Genomic DNA, 26,767 nt, shown 5'->3' on the forward strand with positions numbered 1-26,767 from the left:
TCTGCCCAGCAATTCAGTCCCTCAGGGAGTTTGGATATATCTATGGAACTTCCATGACCTTGCCTTGTACAAGTTGTACTAGCTTCCCCGGTATTGTGTACTGTCTTATCCTGCACCAAAGTTACTACTTATCTATTCTCTATTTAGTATTTCTGCCCACCCCTAATCCCTGGTAACCAATAAAGATTGTTTCTCTTTGTGTGTAAACTTTTTCAAGTGTTTTTACAGTAGAGGTCTCATACAATATTATCTTTTTGTGATTGACTTATTTCACTCAGCATAATGTCCTCCAGTTTCATTCCACATTATGAGATGTTTCACAGAGTCATCATTGTTCTTTATCGTTGCATAATACTCCGTTGTGTGCATGTACCATAGTTTATTTATCCATTCATCTGTTGATGGGCATCTAGGTTGTTTCCATCTTTTTGCTATTGTGAACAATGCTCCAATGAACATGGGTGTGCATATGTCTACTCGTGTGATGGCTCTTATTCCTCTAGGATATATTCCTGGGAGTGGGATTGCTGGATCATATGGTATTTCTATTTCTAGCTTTCTAAGGAAGCACCATATCATTTTCCAAAATGGTTGTATCATTATGCATTCCCACCAGCAGTGCATAAGAGTTTCGATCTCTTCGCAGCCTCTTCAACATTTGTTGTTTCCAGTTTTTTGTTTTTGTTTTTGTTTTGATTCGTGCCAGGAATGATGAGGTGAGATGTTATCTCACTGTGGTTTTAATTTGCATTTCTCTAATGGCTAGTGATCTCGAGCATTTCCTCATGTGTCTGTTGGCCGCTTGAATGCCTCCTTTGGTGAAGTGTCTGTTCATTTCCATTGCCCATTTTTAAATTAGATTATTTGTCTTTTTGTTGTAGAGGTGTTAGATTTTCGTGCAATTTTAGAGATTAGACCTTTGTCTGACTTGCAATGTCCAAAATTTTTTTCCCATTCTGTAGGTTTTATTTTTACTCTTTTGGTGAAGTCTTTGGATGAACATAAGTTTAATTTTTAGAAGTTCCCAGTTATCTAGCCTATCTTTTGGAGTTTGTGTGCTGTTGGTTATGGTTTGTATCCTGTTAATGCCATGTATTAGGGCCTCTAGCGTTGATCCTATTTTTTCTTCTATGAACTTTATATTTTTGGGCTTTATATTTAAGTCTTTGATCCATTTTGAATTAGTTTTTGTATATGGTGTGAGGTATGGGTCCTGTTTCATTTTTTTGCAGATGGACATCCAGTTTTGCCAGCACCGTTTGTTAAAAAGACTGTCTTTTCCCCATTTTATGGACTTTGGGCCCTTGTTGAGGATCAGGTGACCATAGGTGGATGGATTTACATCTGGGTTGTCAATTCTGTTCCATTGGTCAAGGTATCTGTTGTTGTATCAGCACCAGGCTGTTCTGACTACTGTAGCTGTATAGTAGGTTCTAAGGTCAGGTAGTGTGAGTCTTCCTACTTTATTCTTCTTCTTCTTTTTTTTTTTTCTAACAGACAATTCACTTTATTTTTCTCTTATAAAAACCACTATATGGTGGCCACAGCTGGAGCCGGTGTCCTCTGCACTGAGTCTCTGGTGTGGGAGCTTTACGAGATGGTCAGTGAATTCCTGGTAGGGAGACTTGGTGAACACAATCTCTTTCCAGAGATCAGGGGTGAGATAGCTGTAGGTCTTGAATATGGCATCAAAGGTGGCATTGGCAAAGTTGCCCAGGGTGGCAGTGCAGCCCCTGGCTGAAGTGTAACAGTTGTGGATATCGGCCATCAGCAGCAGCTTCTTGGGCATAGGGTCCAAGACTATGCCAGTGCCTCTCGGTGCAGGGATGAGGCACACCAACACAGAGCTGCAGTGGCCAGTCCACCTTGCAGGGAACAGCATGGGGCTTGCCAGTCTTGTTCCCCCAGAATCCTCGCAGCACGGGACGATGGAGAGCTTTGCCAGAATGATGGCCCCATGAGTGGTGGTGGCCGCCTCCTTGGAGCACTGAAAGCCTAGGCCGACACGGCCATTATAGTCACCAATGGCAACGAATGCCTTGAACCTGATCCGCTGGCCAGCGTGCATCTTCTTTTACACAGGCATAATTTTCAAAATCTCGTCCTTGAGGGCCATCCCCAGGAAGAAGTCAATAATCTCAGACTCCTTGATGGACAGGGAGAAGAGATAGCTCTCTTCCAGGGACTTTATCTTCATGTCCTTAACCAGGCGACCCAGCTTGGTGATGGGAGCCACTCTTTGTCCTCGGCTTTGGCTCCATGAGCTCCCTGGCCTCGGCCCCGGCCCCGACCACTGCCACAACCCCAGCCCCACAGGCCACTACTGAAGCCTCCGGGGAAGCTGCCGCGGGTTCCCGTCCTCCGGTCCCAGGGTCCTCCAGGCCCTTCTGCTGCACTGGCGTCATCCGTCGTTTGGTGTTTTCTCAGAGAAGAAGCTATTCTTCTTTTTCAGTAGTGCTTTACTTATCCGGGGCTTCTTCCCTTTCCATATAAAGCTAATGATTAGTTTTTCCATCTCTTTAAAGAATGTTGTTGGTATTTGGTTCGGGATTGCATTGTATTTGTAAATTGCTTTGGGTAGAATGGTCATTTTCAACGTTGAGTCTACCTATTCATGAGCATGGTATGTTTTTCCATTTATATAGATCTCTTTTGGTTTCTTGCAGTAGTGTTTTGTAGTTTTCTTTGTACAGGTCTTTTACATCCCTGGTTAGAGTTATTCATAAGTATTTTATTCTTTTAGGGCTATTATAAATGGTATTGTTTTCCCAATATCATTTTCATCATTCTCTTTATTGGTGTATAGGAATCCAACTGATTCTTGTATGTTTACCTTGTATCCTGCTACTCTGCTGAATCTTTCTATTGGTTTCAGTAGTTTTCTCATGGAGTCTTTTGGGTTTTCTATGTATAGTATGATATCATCCACAAACAGGGACAGTTTAACTTCTTCATTACCAATTTGGATGCCCTTTATTTCTTTTTCTTTCCTTATTGCTCTAGCTAGGACTTCTAGCAATGTTAAATAGCAGTGGTGATAAAGGGCATCCTTGTCTTGTTCTTGTTCTCAAGCAGAATGTTTTCAGCCCCTCTCCATTAAGATGTTGGCCATTTGTTTTTGGATAGATGCGTTTTATTACGTTGAGAAATTTCCCTTTTATACTTATTTTATTGGGAGTTTTTATCAGGAATGAGTGTTAGACTTCGTCAAATGCCTTTTCTGGGTCAATTGAGATGATCATGTGATTCTTTCCTTTTATTCATGTGGTGGAATACGTTGATTGATTTTCTAATGTTGAGCCATCCTTGCATACCTGGTATGAATCCTACTTGGTTGTGGTGTATTAATTTTTTGATATGATGCTGAATTCTATTGGTAGAATTTTGTTCAGAATTTTTACATCTATATTCATGAGAGATATTGGTCTGTAATTTTCTTTTTTTGTGTTGTCGTTGCCTGGTTTTGGTATCAGGGTTATGCCGGCTTCATAGGATGAATTTGGAAGTGTCATTTCCGAAAAGGAAATGTTCTGAAATAGTTTGCATAGTATTGGTGTAGGCTCTTCTCTGAATGTTTGGTAGAATTCTCCAGTGAAGCCATCTGGGCCAGGGCTTTTTGGGGGGCGGGTATTTTTTTTTATTACCTTTTCAGTCTCTTCTTTTGTTATGGGTCTGTTCAGATTTTCTACATGACTTTGTGTTAGTTTGGGTGAGTAGTGTGTTTCTAGAAATTTATCCATTTCCTCTAGCTTTTCAAATTTGTGGAGTATAGTTTTTCATAATACTCTGTTATGATCCTTTTTATTTCTGTTGGGTCTGTTGTAATGTCCCCATTTCCAGATTTGGGTTATTTGTGTCCTCTCCTGTTTTTCTTTTGTCATTCTGGCCAGTGGTTTGTCAAATTTATTGATCCTTTCAAAGAACCAACATTTGGTTTTGTTGATTCTTTCTATTGTTTTTCTATTCTCTATTTCATTTATTTCTGCTCTGATCTTTATTATTTCCTTTCTTCTGGTGGCTGTGGGCTTTTTTTGCTGTTCTGTTCCTATTTGTTTGTGTTCTGTAGGTAATGTTTTGATTTTGTCCCTTTCTTTTTTGATGTGTGCATCTATTGCTATAAATTGTCCTCTGATGACTGCCTTTGCCGTGTCCCAAAGGTTTTGGTATGATATGATTTCATTCCCATTTGATTCCAGGAATTTTTTGATTCCATCTCTGATTTCTTCTATTACGCAGTGGTTTGTCAGCAGACTGTTATTCAGTTTCCATGTAATTGATTTTCTTTCCTTGCTCTTCCTGTTGTTAATTTCTACCTTGATGGTGTTGTTGTCAGAGAAGAGACTTTGTATTATCTCAGTGTTTTGGATTTCGTTAAGGGTTGCTCTGTGGCTTAAGATGTGGTCTGTTCTAGAGAACGTTCCTTGTACGTTGGAAAAGAATGTGTACTTTGCAGCTGTTGGGTGGAATGTTGTATATATTTCTATGAGTTCAAGTTGGTTGATTGTGTCCTTCAGGTCTCCTGTATCTGTGTTGAGTTTCTTTCTAAATGTTCTGACCTTCACTGAGAGCAGTGTGTTGAAGTCTCCTAGTATTATTGTGGAGTTGTCAATTTCTCTTTTCAGTGCTAGTAGAGTTTGTTTTATGTATTTTGGAGCCCTGTCATTTGGTGTGTAGATATTTATTATAGTTATGTCATCATGATGGATTGTCCCTTTAATCATGATATAGTGCCCTTCTTTGTCTTTTATGGTGGATTTTGTTTTAAAGTCTATTTTATCTGAGACTAGTATTGCCACTCTTGCTCTTTTTTGGTAGCTATTTGCTTGATATATTTTTTTCCATCCTTTGATTTTTTTGTAAATTTACGTCTTCATTTCTAAGGTGTGTCTCTTGTAGACAGCAAATTGATGGATGCTGTTTTTTTATCCATTCTGTCACTCTCTCTTTAAAGGTGCATTTAGGCCACTTATGTTCAGTGTCATCATTGATAGGTGTGAGTTTATTGCTGTCATTTTGTAGTGCTTTTTTTGTGGTGCTGACGTTTTCTTTGTTCCTCTTACTCTCCTGTGCTAAATTTATTTTGTTTGTTGATTTTTTTCATTTCTTTTGTTTTTGTAGATTTTGTTTTTACTGAGACTTTATGTTTTTCTTCGTTTTTTATGAGTAGGTTTGAAAAACTTCTTTGTGGTTAGCTCGAAATTTACCCTTATCTTCCTACGTTTGAACTAGTCTATTATTACTTGATATCCCCTTGCCTTCCTCTCCATTAGAAAGTTCTATACCTACACTGTTTATTGCCTCTTTTATTGTTTTGATGTTGTTGTCATTTACAGATTAACCTCCCTGGTTCCCTGTTGTAATTCTTTTTGTTTTGAAAAGTCCTTGAGAGTTCATTTCTTAAGTTTGTATCTGGCTGGTGTGATCTTGCATCCTAGATTCAGGCTGTGGTCTGATGTGTTTTGTTCTCAAACCAAAGGACTCCCTTTAATAATTCTTGTAACTTTTGTTTGGTTTTTACATAGTCCCTTAATTTCTCTTTATCTGGAAATGTCCTAATTTCACCATCATATCTGAATGAGAGTTTTTGCAGGATATAGTATCCTTTGTTGTCCATTTTTTTTTGTTTCAAAGTTTTATATATGTCATAGCCCATTGCCTTCTTGCCTGCATGGTTACTGCTGAGTAATCAGAGCTTAGTCTTATTGTTTCCCCTCTGTATGTGACTTCATTTTTCTTGAGTTGCTCTCAGGTTTTTTTCGATGTCTTTGGTTTTAGTGAGTGTGATTATGATATGCCTTGGTTATTTTCTTTTGGGGTCTATCCTATATGGGGTTTGTTGAGCTTTTTGGGTGGTCATCTTTTCATCTTTCATGATATTAGGGAAGTTTTCTGCCAGCAATTCTTCAATGGCCCTCTCTGCGTTTTTCATTTTCTCCACCTGTTCTGGAAATCCAATCACTTGCAAATTTTTGCTTTTGATTGTATCCCACATAATTCTCAGGGTTTCTTCATTTTTATTGGTACTTCTTTCTGATTTTTTCCTCCAACAATGTTGTATCAAGCGTTTGTCTTCAATTTCACTGATCCTGTCTTCCATTGCTTCAAACCTGCTCCTCAGACCTTTTATGACACTGTCCATTTCTGAAATCTTTTTATCTTTTAGATTTCTAATTGTTGTTTTTGTATGATTTCTAGTTGTGAATTTATTTTGACATTTTATACCTTTGTTTTCCTGAATTCTTTCATTTTTTGTCTGCCTTTTCCATGAATTTGTCTATTTTTTTCTCATTTTTGCCTGCTTTTTTCTTCAACTGTTGGATAGCTCTGAATATTAGAGATTTGAATTCCCTGTCAGGTAGTTCTAGTGCATTTTCCTCTACTGGAAAGTCATCTGATGTTTTATTTTGGATGCCTACTGGAACTATCCTGTCCTTTTTTTAAGTTTTAATATTGTTTGCTGTCTTCAGTACATTCAGTAGTTATTGTCTTCATTTATTGATTGCAGATTTGTTTGTTTTATCCTGCTTTTATTTTATTTGATTATAACTGAACAGGTGGGCTGTGCATTCTTTGTTGTTTGCTTATGTATGTACACTATACTTTTCACCTCCTTGTCCATTGGGCAGGGCCAGTCACTCAGCTATGGTTCAGCAGGGCAGATTCAGCTGAAGGAGAGAGGCTGGGATGGGTTGTTTGTGGCACTTATTAGGGCTGACAGGGTGAGCTGGGAGTCAGTGAAGGGCAGGTTCCAGTAGGCCGTGCCTATGCTCCTCATGGTTTGATGTTCACCTCACAGTGCAGGTAGGTAGGAAGAAGGGGGGAAGCTGTGATGTGTGCAGCTAAGATGGGTATGGGATAGAAGAGAGAGAGGAGAAACAGGAGCCAAAACAAACAAACAAATGAAAAGGGCTGAGGGAGCTTGCCACTGGAGTGGAGAGATGACAAACTGAGAAATGGAGAAAAAGAAAAAGAAATAAATAAAATTTTAAAGAAAAAACAAAAAAATGACCCTAGGGATCCTACTGACAACTGGGGAGGTGGCACCCAGGCCTCGGGGCACAGCCCATCTAGAAGGGGCAGAGATGGCATACAGCACCAGGTATTCAGGAAACAGGAAAGAAAGGAAAGCAGAGTGAAATGGGAAATGAAGAAAAATAAAAAGCAAAAAAGGAAAAGAGGAAACAAAAAATAAACACATAAAAAGAAAAAAAAGGAAAGTCCCCCAGGGATCCCACTGGCATGGCTGTGCAGACTGGGGAAGTGGCTCCCAAGCTGTGCAGTGCAGCCTGGCTAGAAGGGGAAGAGATGACACACAGCATCAGGTATTGAGGAGACAGGAAAAGAAGGTAACTAGAGAGAGATGAGAAACTGAGAAATGAAGAAAGACAAAAAGAAAAAAATAATAATAAAAAGAAGCAAATTTAGAAAAGCCCCCAGTGATCCCACTGGTGCAGCTGCGCAGACCAGGGAAGTGGCTCCCAAGCCACGCAGTACAGCCTGGCTAGAAGGGGCTCCCAAGCTGCGAAAAGAAAAAGAAAACAAACAAACAAAACAAAAATGCTCTAAGGATCCCACCAGTGTGGCAGCGCAGACCGGGGAAGCAGTTCCCCAGGCGAGGGGCAATTCACAACCTGTCAAGAAGAAGCAAAGATGGCACACGGAACCAGGTGTTCTAGAGAAAGGAGGGGGAGGAGGTGAGAGGCAGGGAGGAAACCAAAAGAAGCAGAAAAATGCAACACCAGTGTCATGGATTGAATAATGTCCCCCCTAAAATGTGTGTGTCAATTTGGCTAGGCCATGATTCTTGGTATTGTGTGATTTTCCTATATGTTGTAAATCCTGCCTCTATGATGTTAATGAGGGAGGATGGGTGGTAGTTGTGTTAGTAAGGCAGGACTCAATCTACAAGATTCAATTGTGTCCTGAGGCAATCTCCTGAGATATAAAAGAGACAAGTGAGCAGAGAGACAGGGGAACTCATACTACCAAGAAAGCAGTGCCAGGAGCAGAGTGCGTCCTTTGGACCTGGGGTCCCTGCATGGAGAAGCTCCTAGTCTGGGGAAACACTGATGAGAAGGCTGCCAGAGAGAGAAAGCCTTCCCCTGGAGGTGATGCCCTGAATTTGGACTTTTTTAGCCTACTTTACTGTGAAGAAATAAATTTATCTTTGTTAAAGCCATCCACTTGTGGTATTTCTGTTGTAGCAGCACTAGATGACTAAGACAACCAGCAACCAAGAAATGGCACTGAGGAAGCCAGCCAGTGTGGGCAGAGCAAATTCAAGCAGCACAGAGCCAGCACCTCCCAGCTGGCCAAGACGCTGCAGCCAGCTAGGAAGCAGCAGAGGCCGAGCAGGGGGAAGAAGGATGGGGTGTGGGAAAGCATACATTGATGGTTACTGGGTGCTCTGTCTCCTGCTGGAAGCTCCATAAGGCTGCTTTCCCATACTCCCTGTCTGCCGATCTCCAACAGGAGTCCAAGATGGCGAATCCGTGCTGCGTTAGCTGATGTGGGACCTCTGCTCTCTCTCCTCACTCTCTGTTCTCTGTCAGTTTCTTATCCCATTCAGTGCTTGGCTGAGTTCTTTATCTCTTCATTGGACACTTAGGGTTCCAGGACTGATGTTTGTCTCTGTTTTACTTAGGTTTTTGGGTCTTTGCTGTTGAGGGACAAGGTGGTGCTTCTGTCTATAGTGCTATTTTGGCTCCACCTCCTCACTGCCATACTTTTTTATGGAGGTGGTTCTCAAGTTTTAATGTACAGATTCCTGGGCTCTGCCACTCCTCTGATTTGTATTTGGTCGTTCTGGGATAAGACCTAGGAATCTACATTTTTATCAAGTTGTGCTAGGTGATTTTGATTCAGGAGAAACTACTGGCCACATTTTGAGGAACACTGGATGTGAACTCACTGAATTCCTACATGCTGTGTTTCCCCCAAATTATGTTAAAAGTGGATACAATAACTTCCTGTGAAGAAATTTTTGCCTTTCCTTCAAAACTGCTGTTTTTCTTGATGTTATTCAATATTCCTTATGGGTCTTCTATATCAGAAACTATATGATAAATTTCCTGAGCATTTAATGACAGGAAAAAGTTTGCCTCTCCTGAGAAACTGATGTTCTTCCAATTAATATTTGCAAAACACATATCTGATAAAGGAATTGTATTCAGAATATTTAAAGAGTTCTCAAAACTCAGTAGTAAGGAAACAAACAACCCAATTAAAAATGAATAAAAGGTTTGAATAGACATTTTGCTGAGGAATATATACGGATGGCAATTAAATGCATGAAAAGATGCTCTACATTGTCTTTGTGTTGTTGTTGTTGTTCGTTGTTGTTAGGTGGCCATTGAGTCAGTTCTGACTCATGATGATCTCATGTGTGCAGAGTAGAACTGCTCCATAAGATTTTCAAGGCTGTGACCTTTCAGAAGCAGATCACCAGGCCTGTCTTCCAAGGCACCTCTTGGTGGTTTTGAACCGCCAAACTTTTCAGCTAGTAGTCAAGTGCTTAACCATTGACACCACTCAGGGATTCCAACATTGTCATTAGGGAAATGTAAATAAAACCACAATGAAATACACCAATTAAAATTGATAAAATGATGCTGGAGAAGCTGCTGGGAGATTGGAACTCATAGGCACTGCTGGTGGGAATGTAAAATGGTACAACCATTTTGGAAAAAGATATAGTGCTTCCTTAAAAAGCTAGAAATAGAAATGCCATAGGATTCAGCAATCCCACTCCTAGAATATATCCTAGAGAATAAGAGCTGTCACACAATTAGACATACGCACACACATGTTCATTGCAGCACTATTCACAATAGCAAAAAGATGGAAACAACCTAAGTGCCCATCAACAGATGAACGGATAAACAAACTATGGTACATACACACAATGGAACACTACTAACGATAAAGAACAATGATGAAATCTGCAAAACATCTCACAACATAGATGAATCTGGAGGGCATTATGCTGAGTGAAGTAAGTCAATCACAAAAGGACAAATACTGTATGAGACTACTGTTGTAAAAACTCATGAAAAGGTTTACACACAGAAAGAAACAATCTTTGATGGTTACGAGGGAGGGGATGGGTGAGGAGGAAAAAAAACTAAATAGACAATAGATAAGTGGTAATTTTGGTGAAGGGTAAGACAGTACACAATACTGGGGAAGCCAGGACAACTTGACCAAGGCAAGGTCATGGAAGCGTCACAGACACATCCAAACTCCTTGAGGGACAGAATTACTGGTCTGAGGGTTGGGGATTATGGTCTTGGGGGACATCTAGCTCAGTTGGCATAACATAGTTTATAAAGAAACTGTTCTACATCCTACTTTTGTGAGCAGTGTCTGGGGTCTTAAAGCTTGTGAGTGGCTATCTTAGATACTCCACTAGTTCCACCCTGTCCAGAGCAAGGGAGAATGAAGAAAACCAAAGACACAAGGGAAATATAAGTCCAAAGGACTAATGGACCAAAACTCCTACAGCCTCCACCAGACTGAGTCCAGCCCATAAAACAAAATGAGACTAAATGGGCCCACCAACCCAGGGGCAAGGAAGAGAAGGCAGGATGGGACAGGAAAGCTGGTAATAGGGCACCCAGGGTCGAGAAGGGGAGAGTGTTGACACATCGTGGGGTTGGCAACCAATGTCACAAAACAATACGTTTATTAATTGTTTAATAAGAAACTAATTTTCTCTGTAAACCTTCATCTAAAGCACAATTTAAAAAAAAAAGATTTCATAGAATAAAAAAAAAAAGAATTGATAAATCAATAAAAAAGAAAAAAAAATGACAATACCAAGTGCTGGTGAGGATGTGGAACAACTGGAACTCTCCTATATTGCTGATGGGAGTGCCAAATGGTCATAGCCACTTTGAGAAATAGTTTTGCATTGTCTTTAAAAGTTAAATATATCAAAAACTTGTACATGAATAATTACAGTAATTTTATTCAAAAATTATTTTATTTATTTTCCAAAAATCCTCATTATTGCTTAATTGTGGAAGTTGAGATAAAATTGCCCAAAACTAGAAACAATCTAAATGTCCTTCATCTGGTAAGTAAATTAACAAACTTTAGTATTCCATACAATGGAATACTACTCAGCAAAAGGAGCAAACTATTGATACATGCGACAAAATGTAATTTCAAATATATTATGTTAAGTAAAAGAAGCCAGACTCCAAAGGCCATAGAGTGTATGATTCCATTTATATGACATCTAGGAAAGGCAAAACTATGGGAACATAAGACAGATTAACGATTGCTGGGGGCAAGAGGAGAGGACACAAGGGAATATTTTAGAACGATAGAACGGTTCTATATCTTGATAATAATGGTAGTTACATGGCGATATGCGTTTGTCAAAACTCAGAGAATTGTACACTAAAAAGAGTAAATCTTACTGTATGTAAATTCTACCTCAATAACTTGACTTAAAGCAAAACCCAATATGGTCTTCAGAGAGGGAGCCCTGGTGGCACAGTGGTTAAGAGCTCAACTGCTAAACGAAAGGTAGACATTTGGAACCCACCCAATGCTCCAAGGGAGACAGACGTGGCAGTCTCTTCCCGTAAAGATTTACAGCCTTGGAAACCCTATGGGGCAGTTGAGTTGGAATTGACTAGACAGCAATGAGTTGTTTTTTTTTTTTTTTGTCTTCAGAGCTAGAATAACTTGAGACTGTGAGTTTCACTTTTTCTCTTATTTTCTGTTGTTTTCTTTCTTTTGTAAATCAATTCAGCAAGCGTTGAGTGTTTGCATGTATCATCCACAATGCGAAGCATTTCTGACAATACAAGAGAAGTTTAAAACTTGGTTTCTGACCTCAAGTTGTTCATAATTATGAGTGACAGGCATTACAACTTAGACTTTATCTAGTAATAAGTGGCATTACAAGTACTTAAGTATAGAGATGACTAATGAATGCAACATCTTAGAAAGGTCAGTCAGAAAGTTTTGTGTTGTGTAGAGTATAGCTGGGAGGTACCGAAGGAAGAGACTGGTTAAGAAACAATGGCACTAACCTAGAAGTGAGGCGGCTGATAGGAATGTAGACATGGGGACTGCTGTTTGTGATACCTGATAGGCAGAGTAAGCACATACTCAGGGACATAGCAAGGGCACCTAAAAATGAGAAATTTTCAGTTTTCTTAAAGTTTTACAGACGTTTGCAGCTTATAAAGAAGTGCACCATACCTTTTTTAGTTTCAAAGCCAGGTCTTAATCTGTCTCTGTGTGGTCATACCACAGATGGGGTGGTGGGGGGGAAACAAACCAGTTGCCGTTGAGCTGATTCAGACTCATAGTGACCCTGTAGGACAGAGTAGAACTGCCCCATAGGGTTTCCAAGGAGCAGCTGGTCGATTCGAACTGCCAGCCTTTTGGTTAGCAGCCGTGTCTCTTAACCACTGTGCCAAACCAGGGCTCCAAAATGGATAAATCCAAAGTCATTAAAAAGAAAAAAAATGAATAGAACATAAGGAATGAAGTAGAGAAGGAATAAAAAAAAATGACTTTAAAGATTTGATCTTGGAAGAATTTACCATTTAATCAAGAGGGAAAATTTGCAGAAGGTTTGACAGGGGAAAGATGCTGTGTTTTATTTGGAAAGTCATGTTGTTTGATGCGAGAATAGGTCATCCAGTTTGGAGATGCTCTCTCTACCCTGCTGCCCTGGTCTCCTTTGCTAGTACTGGAACAAGCCAGGCATGCTTCTGCCGTAGGGTCTTCAAACTGGCTGTTCCCTCTGCCTGAAATGCTCTTCCCCAATAGCTACACGGTGTCATCCTCACCTTCCCCAACTCTTTACTGAAGCCTCATTTTCAAGGAGTCTCTGGGTAGCACACACAGAATACATGGCAACAACTGACCTGATTTCTGTACCTATGGTTTTGCCTTTTCCAGAAAGTGATATAAATTGAATTTTATGTTAGTTTGTGTCTGGCTTCTTTCACTTAGTATTGCTGGTGTTGTTGTTAGTTGCCTTCCAGTGGATTCCAACTCATACAGACCCTGTATGTTCACAGTAGAACTGCTCCACAGAGTTTTCAAGGTTGTGACCTTCTGGAAGCAGATCGCCATGTCTGTCTTCCAAGGCACCTCTGGGTGGGTTTGAACTGCCAACCTTTTGGCTAGTAGTCAAGCACTTAACTGTTTGTGCCACCCAGGGACTCTAGGTTCTAATCCACCCAGAGGTGCCTTGGAAGACAGGCCTGGTGATCTGCTTCCAGAAGGTCACAGCCTTGAAAACCCTTTGGAGCAGTTCTACTCTGCACACATGGGCTCAGCATGAGTTGAAATTGATGGTTACTAACAACAATGCCTTCCAAATAAGGCCTACCTGACTGCCCTATTTAAAAACTGAAAACTGGCCCTCTCAAGCCTCTTTACCCCACTCTACTTTTTTTCTTTTTTGTAATACTTATTAACTTCTTGCCTTTTAGCATACTTTACTCATTTAGAATGCCTACTGTTTACTGTCTGCCTCCCCTTCTTGGAAAGCAAGCCCACAAGGGCAGGGATCATCAGCTATTTTGTTCATGGATGAACCTCAAGAACCTAGAATAGTACCTGGCACATCGTAGGTGCTCACTAAATATTTGTGAATAAATGAATGATAATAATTATCATTTATTGAGCACATTCTTGGACTAAGCACCACAGTATGTGCTTTACATTATTTATCTCATTGAATCCTTACAATTGCTGTATGAGGCAGATACTATATTCTTCCCATTTAACAAGTAAGGAAACAGAGGCTCAAACAGATTAAGAGACTGATCCAAGGTTCCATACAGCTAGTAAGCTAGTAAGAAGTGGAGCCAGCCTTCAAACCCAGAACTGCCTGACCCCAGGGCCTGCTCTGATCTGCAAACACACACATCACCTCTTGGTATCTGGAAACCAAGTAGATCCTTGGCTAACAGACCAGATCTATAGAATGGATTTGTCAGTTGAAACCACATGAATAATGAGTTACCCAAGGGAAAACCTGTACTGATATGGAGAGACAGTGAGGCTAAGGTGGCGAATGCTATGCATACTTTTGAAAGATAATAAAACTGGAGTTTGAACGCAAGTTTTAACTTCTTAACAGTTCAAAATGGATGCAAGATTTAATTTCACTTCTCCCTTCCTTTTTAGTAGGGAAATACAGGTTGAACCCCTTTTATCCTCCTTTTTTTTTGTTTTTTTTTGGTGTGAAGTCTACCTGAAACAAAACCCACTTAATGCTGATGCTTACTGGGTTTGTTTCATGTGAGGAATTCATCTGGTTTCTGTTTTACCACACAGACGGGAAAATGTATCATCCTTTATACAGCATCTCTGAGAATTCATTAACAAAACAGTATTAACAACATAAAAATGGTGTTGAAAAAAAGCAGCAAACCTTAAATTGGGTGGTTGTTTTACCAGTTCTAGCGGCAGCCCCTGATTATATAAATATTCTCAACCTTCTCAGTCATGGATTTACTCTTCCAGTTTAATTTAGGGCCGCGTGACCTTACAGTCCCTTTTGATGACCGCCCTCTTGTGGTAGATTGTGAGTATGCACGTCTCCATCTTGTTTCAAGGTTCTTTGTGAGGCAAACGTCAGCAGTGCTTTGTCCTGAGCATTCTCTGATGTCTTTGGTGAAGAGAAGTACACCCTGTACAATTTCACTTCTTGAGAAGTCTCTGGTGTTCTATAAAAATAAGGATAAATATGCTGTTTTTATTTTAGACATTTTTTTACTGTATTTATATGTCAACTGCTGTTACTCTGACCGATTTTAATTACAATTATTTTCTTTTTCTATTTTATGGAGGATAATTGGTGAATGAGAGTAGAAGAAAATTTAAATACGTTTAAAAAGGCTTTACATTTCCAGTTCTAAATTCACTCCTTACCCAAATCACTCTGCATTTTTTAGTTAAAAGCATAATGTGTGTTTAAGGCTGAGAAGTATCAGAATGTTTTAGGATTGTGAGTTCATCCAATTTAGAAACTGCCTTAAGGGTAAAGAGAAAATGGTGAGGTTTTGGGAGATGTGGGAGGATGACAATTCTGTAGCTCTAGGATGTGTCTCCTGTGCATGGATGCTTGAGAATATGCCTCCCGGAAAATGATAATAGATAGTATGTATAGATCTCTCAGAGCCCTGGTGGTGCAGTGGTTAAGAGCTCGGCTGCTAACCAAAAGTTTGGCAGTTCGAATCCACCAGCTGCTCCTTGGAAACCCTACAGGGCAGTTCTGCTCTGTCCTACAGAGTGGCTGTAGTTGGAATCGACTTCACAGCAATGAGTTTGGGTTTGTTTGTTTAATAATGCTATTTGCCTAAGAATCTGTTTTATTTGACATTGCCACAAGTATACCGGCTCTCTTTTGGCTAATGTTTACTGGGTTCAGGTCCACAATTCCATACTGCCATTTTGAAAACCAAAAAACTCTCAAAACCAAAAGGTTTTTTCATAATTCTTTTGGCAGCAAAACCTAACCGTGCTAATCTGAGACTATTTATAGTGTTTATTTGTTCCACTTACTGTGAATATTTATGTTTCTTTCAGAAATGTTACTGTATTTGATTATGGGGTGCAGCCCCGAACCCTACTGAGAATATTATGCAATATACAGCATATGCTCTGTATTAATTTCTTAAATTATTTTAAAAATCTGCATTTGGAAACACATCTGGTTCTGAAGTTTCGGTTAAGGGCTTATGGGTCTATATATCTTTTCTATCCTTCCACTTTCAATTTTTCTGTGTACTTATGTTTTAGATGTGTACCTTTGTGTAGCATTTAGCTGAATTTGTTTTTTTGAACATTTTATTGTGTTTTAAGTGAAAGTTTACACAGCAAACTAGTTTTCCATTCAACAATTTATACACAGTTTTTTCTGTAACTTTGGTTGCTTTCCCAGCAATGTGTCAGCACTCTCCTCCTTTCCACCCAGCCCTCCCTGTTTCTGTCCCTCCAGTTCCCCTGCCCCTCCTTTCCTTCTCATCTTTGCTTTTGGGCAAATGTTGCCCATTTGGTCTCATATAGTTGACTGTTCTAAGGAGCACATTCCTCTTGGGTGCTATTGTTTATTTTATAGGCCAATCTATTATTTGACTGAAAGGTACCCAGGAGAGGCTTCAGTTCCAGATTAAAAGGGTATCTTACAGCAATAGTCTTGGGGGTTCCTCCAGTCTCTATCAGTCCAGTAAGTCTGGTATTTTTTATGAATCTGAGTTTTGTTCTACATTTTTCTCCCATCCTAACTGGTACCTTCTATTGTGTCCCTAGTCAAAGCGATCAGTAGTGGTAGCCAAGCACCAACTAGTTCTTCTGGTCTCAGGCTAGAAGAGGTTGTGGTTTGTGTGGGCCATTAGTACTATGGAATAATTGCTTCCTTGAGTCTTTGGTTTCCTTCACTTTTCCTGCTCCAGAAGGTAAGAGACCAATAGTTGTATTTTAAGACCCAAACGCTTCTCACCAAACTAGGATGCAGAACATTATCTTTATGAACTATGTTATGCCAGTTGACCTAGATTTCCCCTGAGACTAAAGCCCTTAGCATTTGTCTTAAGCTGAGTTCTCTAGAGAAGCAAAACCAGTAAAGCATATAAATATATATAGAGAGAGATTTATATCAAGGTATCAGCTCACATGATTGTAGAGGCTGGAACGTCCCAAGTCCATGGATCAGGATAGAGGCTTCTCTTGATACACAGAGCAGGGCTCTTGTTTACAGGCTGTGAAAATTGATGAATCCCAAGATTGGCAGGCAAGACAGCAAGGCTTCTCCTAATTCATGTAGCTGCAGGTGCTGGCGAACCCAAGATCAGCAGGTTGAAAGCAGGGCTCCCACTCACAGGCTGTGAAGATTGATGAATCCCAAGATTGGCAGATAAGCTGATAGTTCAAGTCCCAAGAGCTGGAGGTCAGACCAACAGGAGGCAGCTGCAGGATCCAAAGTGAGCAAAAAGCCAGAACGTCTGCTTATATTCTGATGTAGGCCACACCCCCAAGGAAACTCCTTTTCAACTGATTGGCTGCTCACAGCTGATTCCATCATGATAGTGATCACATATAAACACTGAGAATCATGGCCCAGCCAAGCTGACACACAATCTTTTTTTTGTGTGTGCTTTAAGTGAAAGTTTACAGCTCAAGTCAGTTTCTCATACAAAAATTTATACACACATTGCTGTGTGACCCTAGCTGCTCTACCTATAATGTGACAGCACACTCTTCCTTTCCACCCTGGATTTCTCATGTCCATTCAGCCAGCTCCTGATCCTCTCTGCCTTCTCATCTCACCTGTGGACAGGAGCTGCCGATTTAGTCTCATGTATCTACTTGAGCTAAGAAGCACTCTCTTCACGAGTATCATTTTATGTCCCATAGTCCAGTCTAATCTTTGTCTGAAGAGTGGCTTCGGGAATAGTTTCAATTCTGGGCTAACAGAGTGTCCAGGGGCCATGTCTTCTGGGGTCCCTCCAGTCTCAGACCATTAAGTCTGTTGACACACAAGCTTAACTATCACAGCATTCAAGCCCCGTAACTCAGTCCCATGAGATACTTGGGTATGTCTAAGAAGTTTCTGTAACTGCGCTTGCTGTGTGCTCTATTATGTATATGAATCTAATGCAGCACGTACAATATGTATGTACAAATGCCCACAGCTATACATATGTATGCACATGCATGTACTCCCATATGCCCTCCCACACCTGTATAGCATACATATCTACCTATGTAACCAGTCAGAAATTTTGAGTTGTTATTACTGTTGTGGCAGAATTGTACATGTTATATAGCATTTAATGTAGTTGTCTTTTATTGTTGCATACCTCTTAATGCCTTCATTTACCTTGGTCATGTTGTGCTGACTTCCCCCATATTGTGTATTGCCTTTCCCTTCACCAAAATTAACAAGTGTCTACTATCTAGTAAGTGATTCTCCTTCCCTCCCCCTCCCATCCCTGGTAACCATCAAAGAATGTTGCTTTTTGTATGTAAACCTATTTTTAACTTTTTATAAAAGTGGTATTATATAATATTTGTCCTTTTATGATTGACTTATTTCACTCAGCATAATGCCTTCCAGATTCATCCATGTTATAAGATGTTTCACAGACTCATCATTATTCTTTATCTTTGCACAGTGTTCCATTGTATGTATGTACCACAATTCGTTTATCCATTCATCCATTGATGGACACATAGGTTGTTTCCATCTTTTTGCTATTGTGAATAATGCTGCAATGAACATGGTGGTGCATATGTCTATTTGTGTCACTGCTCTTATTTCTCTGGGATGTATACTTAGGAGTTGGATTGCTGGATCATAGGGTATTTTTATTTCTAGCTTTTTGAGGAAGCATCATACCATTTTCCATAGTGGTTGTGCCATTTTACAGCCCCACTAGCAGTGTATAAGAGTTCCAATCTCCCCCCAACCTCGCCAGCATGTGTTGTTTTCTGCTTTTTTGATCAGTGAAATTCTTGCAGAAGTGGAGATGGTATCTCATTGTAGTTTTGATTTGCAACTCTCTAATGGCTAATGATAGCATCTTTTCATGTGAATTTGTTTTTAATCTAATATAACTATCTGTTTTTTAAATGGGAGAGTTAGTCTATTTACATCTATTTCTGATGTATTTGAATATTTTTCTTCCCTCTCATTTTTCTTTTCTTTTTTTTACTTTTTCCTCCGTATCTATACTTTCTGCCTTTCCAGCATTCTATTGGATTAATTGAGCTTCTTTTTCTCCCCTTGAGTGGAGAAAATGACATTCTTTGAGTGACACCCCTGCTTTAGGAGCTGAGAGTTTAGCGGCGGGGGGAGTAACCTTAGGTCTTCTCAGCTTCCCTTTCCTGGTGTAGAACCACCATTTTATAAGCCAGGGCAACAGCGATTAGGGCCCCAATATTCTCAGTGGCACCCTGCCCAAGGTAGAACCTCTGTCCCACAAGCGATAATTGGGTGGAAAAAGGGAGCCCCAACCTCTTGGCCACACTCATTCAGAATGTGGCTTCAGCAACACGTAGTTGGGAGGCAGAATGAGAAATGCTGATATCTTACCCCTCCCAGAAAGACAGTCCTTTGACTGGGAGCTGTGGGTAGAGGAAGTTCTATGTTCTTGGTTGCACCAGTCTGAAGTAGAATTTTCATCTCACTGAGCTGGGTCTCACTTCAATTATCACAGAATCTCTTCTCTTACCAAATTTTAGTAGATTTTTCTAAGTATATGTTTCTTTATTTTCTGTATATCCCTGAGATCATTTCCAGAGACTTTAAATGATTGTTTTTAAATAAGTTTCACCAGTTTCACTGGGGAGTAGTCTGCCAAGTGCCTCAGATTATCATGCCCATCAAAGGTTAATTTTTCAGTTTTTTTGAATCTGAAAATTATTTTACTTTCATTCTTGAAAAATTGTTTTACTGAGTCATACATAATTCTAGGTTGACAGTCATTTTTTCTCAGCATTTATAATTCCAATGTCTTTCGGCTTTTGCTGTTGTTGTTGAGAAGTCTGCTGTTTGACTAATTTTAATTCCTTTATAGGTTTATTGTGTGGGAGAAAGGTGTGACACTCTGCTTCTGTAAAGATTTATAGCCTTGGAAACCCTATGGGGCAGTTCTGCTCTGTCATATAAGGTCACTCTGTATTGGAATCAACCTAATGGCAGTGGGTTTATAGGTTTATTGATGTATAATTTACATACAATAAAATTCACCCTTTTTACGCATACAATTCTATGAATTTTGACAAGTGTGTACAATTTGTTAGCCACCATCACAGTCAAGATATAGAATATTTTCATCATCCCCAAAAGTTTCCTAGTGCCCACTTTCAGTCAATTTTCCTTCCTCCAATGCCAACCCCTAGCAACCCATAGCAATAATTTTGCCTTATCCTGAATATCATACAAATGGAACCATAATGTCCTTGAGTCTGATTTCTTTCATTTAACATAATGTTTGAGATTCATCCACATTGTTGTATCTGTAGGTTTTTTCCTTTTATTGCTAAATAGTATCCAACTGTATGGAGGTACCACAATTTGTTTATTTGCAAGTTAAAAGACATTTGAGTTGTCTCCAGTTTTTGGTGGTTTTGGATAAAGCTGCTATACATATTTACATATTTTTTTGTGGACTTAAGTCTTGATTTCTGTTGAGTAAATATTTTGAAATGAGTTTGCTACGTTTTATAGTAAGTGTATGTTTAACTATGCGAGAAGCTGCTTAACTTTTCTAAAATGGCTTAAACATATTCATTCCCTCCAGCAATATATGAATGCTTTTTAGATCTTTGACTTTGGTGTTCTGAAGTTTTACTACCCTGTAGATTCATTTTTATTTTTCGTGACTTGGGGAATTTGTACCTTTTGTCAATTCTAGGAAATTCTTAGCTATTATATCTTCAAAAGAAGCCTCTCTATCATTTCTACTCTCATTTTCACAACTCGTATTATATGTACACTAGACTCTCCTATTCTAATCTACATGTCTCTTAACCTTTCTTTCACATTTTTCTTTGCTTTTCACTCTGTGCCAAATTATGGGCAATTTCTTCAGATCTATCTACCAACTCTCTGATTCTCTTTTCAGCTATCTCTTCTCTGTTTTATTGTATATACTCAGCTTCTCTCAATGATTAGCCTTTTCCTTTCTAGACTTTCTATTAGGTTCTTTTTCAAATCTCTGTGTGCATATTTAATAGTGCTTGTTCCTTGCACTTTTTAAAATTCCAACTCCTATGTCTTCAAACATTTTGTAAAGTTGTCTTATATTCCAATAATACATTATCTCATATTGTCAACATCTGAAGTCTAGGTACACATTCTCTTAGCTTCCCCTCTATACTGTAATACCTCCACCATAGTAATTACCTTAATAGAATAATTCGTGCATAGTTTTCTCCTCTATCAACTTTATCTTCAAAGTATAACCACAATCCAACTATTTCTCACTACCCCCAGAACTACCTTCATCTTTTGCCTGGATTATGGGAATAGCCTTCATCTGTTCTCTGTGCTTCTGCCTTTGCCACGCCCAGTCAATGTATTTTCAACACAATAGCCAAAGTGATTTTGCTAAAGTGTAAGTCAGTTTATGTCATTCTTCTCAAAATCCTCCAGTGGTCTCCCATCTCACCCAGAGAAGAAGTCAAAATCCCTGCAATGGCCTACATGTCCCCAGAGTCTGGTCACTCACCTCTCCAACTACCATTCTTTCATTCCCTGTAACTCAAGGGGATCCAGCCACACTGGATTCCTTGCTGTTTCTACAACATTCCAAGCATGTTCCTGCCTCAGGGTTTTTACATTTGTGGTTTCTTCTGGCTGAACCCTCTTACCCCAGGATTCCACATCCTCATGGCTTGGTCTCTTCACATCCTTTGTGTCTCTGCCTGTTATGGATTGAATTGTGTCCCCCCAAAAAGATATGCTGAAGTCTTAGCCCCTGTATCTTTGAATGTGAACTTGTTTGGAAATAGGGTTTTGTTATCAGTTAACAAGGTCTACTGGAATTGTTGTTGTCAGGTGCCATGGAGTCTATGTGACAGAGATGAACTGCCCCATAGGGTTTTCTAAGCTGTAATTTTTACTAGAGCAGATTGCCAGGTCTTTCTCCCACGGAACTGCTGAGTGGGTTTGAACCACCAAGCTTTCAGAATTACTTCTGAAGGAGCCTTAGTGACGCAGTTGTTAAGAGCTCAGCTGCTTAGAGAAAGGTTGGCGGTTCGAACCCACTAGCCGTTCTGCAGGAGAAAGATGTGGTGGTTTGCTTCTGTAAAGACTACAGCCTTGGAAACCCTATGGGGGCAGTTCAACTCTGTCCTACAGGGTCTCTGTGAGTTGGAATTGACTCAAGGGCAACAAGTTTGGTAATTCCTTCCAAGTGGTTTCTTATAAAAGAGAATAGACAAGGAGACAGTGATATAATACACAAGGGGAAGACACCACGTGAAGATACATTTACAAGCAGTAAAGGAACATCAAGGATTGCTGGCAGCCACCAGAAGCGAGGAGAGAGAGTCATGGACAGTTTCTTTCTCAGAACTCTCAGAAGGAATGAAACACCAATATCCTGATTTGGACTTCTAGGCTCCAGAACTGTGAGAAAATAAATTTCTGTTCTTAAAGCCACCCACTTTGTGGTATTTTGTTATGGCAGCCTTAGGAAACTAAGACACTGTCCAAATATCACTTTTTCAGCAATCCGTCATCGACCGTTTTGTTAAAAATAACATACACATCCCTATTCTTTATTCCTCATGTCTTAGTCAGAGTTCTCTGGAAAAACAGAACCAGTGATATAATACACACACACAGATTTGTTTTAAGGAATTGGCTTACACAATCGTGGGGGCTGACAAGTTCAAAATCTGTAGGTCAGGCTTCCTACAGGCTTGCATCCGCAAATCCATAGGTCAGGCATGGGATGAGTGAAGAGTGAGGAGAGTGCTGGCAAAATGTTTATCTATAGTCTGGAGGCAGAATACACCCTAGAGAAACTCCCTTTTTGCTCTTAAGGCCTTCAACTAATTGGTTGAGGTCCACCCACGTTATGGAAAGTGAACTGCTTTACTTAAGGCTGACTGATTTAATCACATATAACTACTTCATAATAGCATCTAGACTAGTGTCTGACCAAACAACTGGTCACCATAGCCTAGCCAAGTTGACACATAAAATTATTTTCCTCCATAGCATTTATCAACATCTGACCTATAATAAACTTCTTTCTCTCTGTCTACCCCCACTGGAATAGAAACTTCATGAGGGCAGGACTTTGTTTATTCACTGCTCTATCACCATTGCCTAGAAGAGTGCCTAGCACATAGCAGATACCCAGTATATATTTGTTGAATGAATAAATGTGTGCCTGTAGGAATGGATGGATGGTAGGTCTGGGAGTGGGGTGGGACAGCATGTAACACCAGTTATACTGGAAAACGAATAGCTATAGAGGGAGGAACGACCACATAGACAGGAAGAGGGCAGATAATCTCTCATTTTTGCATGTTACTTAGTGCTTTTGTGGCAACTAACTTCCTTGACACTGACTTCCTCTGTTGTCTTTGGCATTAGTTTCCCTTCTGAAGTGCCCTCTCAATAAATACTTGTTGACTGACAATGTGTGCCTAATGCACGCTGTGGTGTATTCAGTCGCCTCCCTCATATGTATGTGAAAGCTGGGCAAAGAATAAGGAAGACCAAAGAATAATTAATGCCTTTGAATTATGGTATTGGCAAAAAATATTGAATATACCATGGACTGCCAAAAGAACGAACTAATCTGTCTTGGAAGAAGTACGGTCAGAATGCTCCTTAGAAGGAAGGATGGCCAGGCTTTGTCTCACATACTTTGGATGTGTTTTCAGGAGGGACCAGTCCCTGGAAAGGGACATCATGTTTGGTAAAGTGGAGGGTCATCGAAAAAGAGGAAGACCCTCAATGAGACAGATTGACACAGTGGCTGCAACAATAGGCTCATGCATAACAATGATCATGAGAATGGTGCAGGACCGAGTAGTGTTTTGTTCTGTTGTACATAGAGTCGCTATGAGTCGGCAGCAACTCCAGGGCACAGGAAAAAAACAACAACATACCAGGGTAGAAGGACTCTAAGGACTACTCATCCTCATTTGGGTTTTTTAGTTATACAATTCTGATATTTCATTTGGCCTGGCCAATGCAATGTCTGCATCTCTTTCGTGATGAATAAAAATGTTCAAATCATTATTCCAATGTATACATACTTTCAGTGTAAGAGTGGACATCTAAAAGGATTCCTAAATAGCTGAAAGCACATTGGCTTGTCATATTCAAACTATCCAGGCAGGGCAATGCCCAAACACAAGGTTCATGGGCCAATAAATTTGAATTTTCATGTACTGTTTGTGGGGAAGGAAGGCAGATCCAGCCTTGGGTCAAATTGCCAGCATTTGCTATGATTCAGCTAGTCTAACAAATGTATTTTATTTGTAAGCGTTAGAGGTGATCACAAAACCTAAATAGACCTTCATTATGAATAAAATTACTAAGAAATAAGACCACAAGTGTATAGTTTCCATTGCCATCTAGTCAATCCTGACTCATACCCACCCTGTAGGATGGAGTACAACTGCTCGATAGAGTTTCCAAGGAGCTGCTGGTGGATTCAAACTGCCAACCTTTTGGTTAGCAGTCGAGCTCTTAACCACTGCACCACCAGGACTCCACTGAGTATTATTACTGTAAGAATAGCTACGATTATTAGATAAAGTCCACGGAGTTCAGTAACTTGCTTTAAGTCTTGTTCCACGATCTTAGGATCAGTTATCTACTTCTGCAATGATCTGCTTTTTGTCTTGAGTGCATTTAAATGTGATTTTTAAGTCACTGGAGGGCTGACAAGTCCAGGGAGACATCTTAGCTCTCTTAAGCTGGAACAAATGAATCCAAGGTTTAGCTCCTTCTAATTTTGTTGCATAGGGATTGGTGAGAACTAAGTATGGTCTTTTCATAAGTCCAATATAGACCATTCTTGTTTAAACATTTTGGTCAAGTGTTTTCAAAGAATCAGTAAAATAAAACTAATCTGCAGATGACAAATTTAAAAATGGCTATATTTATATAAAGATCAAAGAGGAAAAAATAGGATCAACGTTAGAAGCCCTAATACATGGCATTAACAGAATATGAACCATAACTAACAACACACAAAACCCAGAATATGAGTTAGATAACTGAACTCTTCTAAAAATTAAAAACTTATGTACATCAAAAGACTTCACCAAAAGAGTAAAAAGAGAACCTACAGACTGGGAAAAATTTTTTGGCTATGACAAATCCAGCAAAGGTCTAATCTCTAAAATCTATAGAAAATCCAACACCTCTACAACAAAAAGACAAGTAATCCAATTAAAAAATGGGGAAAGGACCAATAGAAGAAAAGGCACTAGAACTACCTGATAGGGAATTCAGATCTCTAATATTCAGAACTATCCAAGAGATAAAGCAAAAAGCAGACAAAAATGAGGAAAAAATAGACAAATTCGTGGAAAAGGCAGACATATTCATGGAAAATACAGAGAAAAATGGAAGAATTCAGGAAAATAATGCAGGAATAAAATGCCAAAAATATTTTACAACTAGAAATCATACAAAAACAACAATTAGAAATCCTAAAGATAAACAACAAGATTTCAGAAATGGACAGTGTCATAGAAGGGCTGGGGAGCAGTTTTGAAATGATGGAAGACAGGATCAGTGAAATTGAAGACAAATACTTGGATACAACTCTGAGGAAAAATCAGAAAAAAGAACAAAGAAAAATGAACAGACCCTGAGAATTATGTGGGATACAATTAAAAGCAAAATTTGTGAGTGATCGGAGTTCCAGAACAAGGCGAGAAAACAGAAAACACAGAGAGGATCATTGAAGAACTGCTGACAGAAAACTTCCCCAATATCATGAAAGATGAAAAGCTGATCTTCCAAAAAGCTCAACAACCCCATGTAGGATAGACCCCAAAGGAAAATCACAAGGCATATCATAGTCACACTCACTAAAGCCAAAGACAAACAAGAATCCTGAAAGCAGCTCGAGAAAAACAAAAGTCACATACAGAGGAGAAACAATAAGACGAAAGTTGAATTATTTGGCAGAAACCTTGCAGGCAAGAAGGCAATGGTATGATATATAAAACCTTGAAGGAAAAAAATTGCCAGCCAAGAATAATATATCCTGCAAAACTCTCGTTCAGATATGATGGTGAAATTAGGACATTTACAGATAAACAGAGATTAAGGGAATATGTAAAAACAAAAAAAAAACAAAACTTACAAGAATTTATAAACGAAGTCCTTCAATCTGAGAACAAACAGCATCAGACCACAGGCTGAATCTAGGATGCAGGATCCTACCAGCCAGATACCAACCTATGAAATGAACTCTCAAGGACTTTCCAAATCAAAAAGAATTACAACAGGGAAACAGAGAGATTAATTTATAAATGACAACAACATCAGAACAATAAAAGAGGGAATAAACAGTGTAGGTATAGAACCTTCTAATGGAGGGGAAGGTAAGGTGATACCAAGTAATAATAGACTGGCTCAAACCTAGGAAGTTAAGGGTAAATTTCAAGGTAACCACAAAGAAAGTTAACAAACCTACTCATCAAAATAAAGACGGAAAACATAAACTCTCAGTAAAAACAAAATCTACAAAAACAAAAGAAATGAAAAAAAACCCACAAACAAAAGAAATTCAGCATGGGAGAGTAAGAGGAACAAAGAAAATGTCAGCGCCAAAAGAAAAGAGCACTACAAAATGACAGAAATAAACACACACCTATCAATAATTACTCTGAATGTAACTGGCCTCAATGCACCCATAAAGAGAAAGAGAGTGACAGAATGGATTAAAAAAAAAAACAAACAAAAAAAAACAGGATCCAGTAATATGCTGTCTACAAGAGACACACCTTAGAAACAAAGACATAAATCTATTAAAAATTAAAGGATAAAAAAAATATATCAAGCAAACAGCTACCAAAAAAGAGCAGGAATGGCAATACTAATCTCAGATAAAATGAACTTTAAAACAAAATCCACCATAAAAGACAAAGAAGGACACTATATAAGGGGGATTAAGGGGATGATCCATCATGAAGACATAACCATAATAAACCTATGCAACCAATGACAGAGCTCCAGGATACATAAAACAAACTCTAACAGCACTGAAAAGAGAAACTGACAGTTCCACAA

At 39.3% G+C, this 26,767-nt stretch overlaps 1 pseudogene; it reads right to left on the minus strand.

The window, feature by feature from the left end:
* Positions 1 to 1,530: 1,530 nt before the first annotated feature.
* Positions 1,531 to 17,872, minus strand: LOC101360347 (40S ribosomal protein S2 pseudogene; annotated as a pseudogene).
* Between the last annotated feature and the right edge of the window lie 8,895 nt (positions 17,873 to 26,767).

Source organism: Trichechus manatus, unplaced genomic scaffold (assembly GCF_000243295.1).
Source record: "Trichechus manatus latirostris isolate Lorelei unplaced genomic scaffold, TriManLat1.0 scaffold00115, whole genome shotgun sequence".
Lineage (NCBI taxonomy): Eukaryota > Metazoa > Chordata > Mammalia > Sirenia > Trichechidae > Trichechus > Trichechus manatus.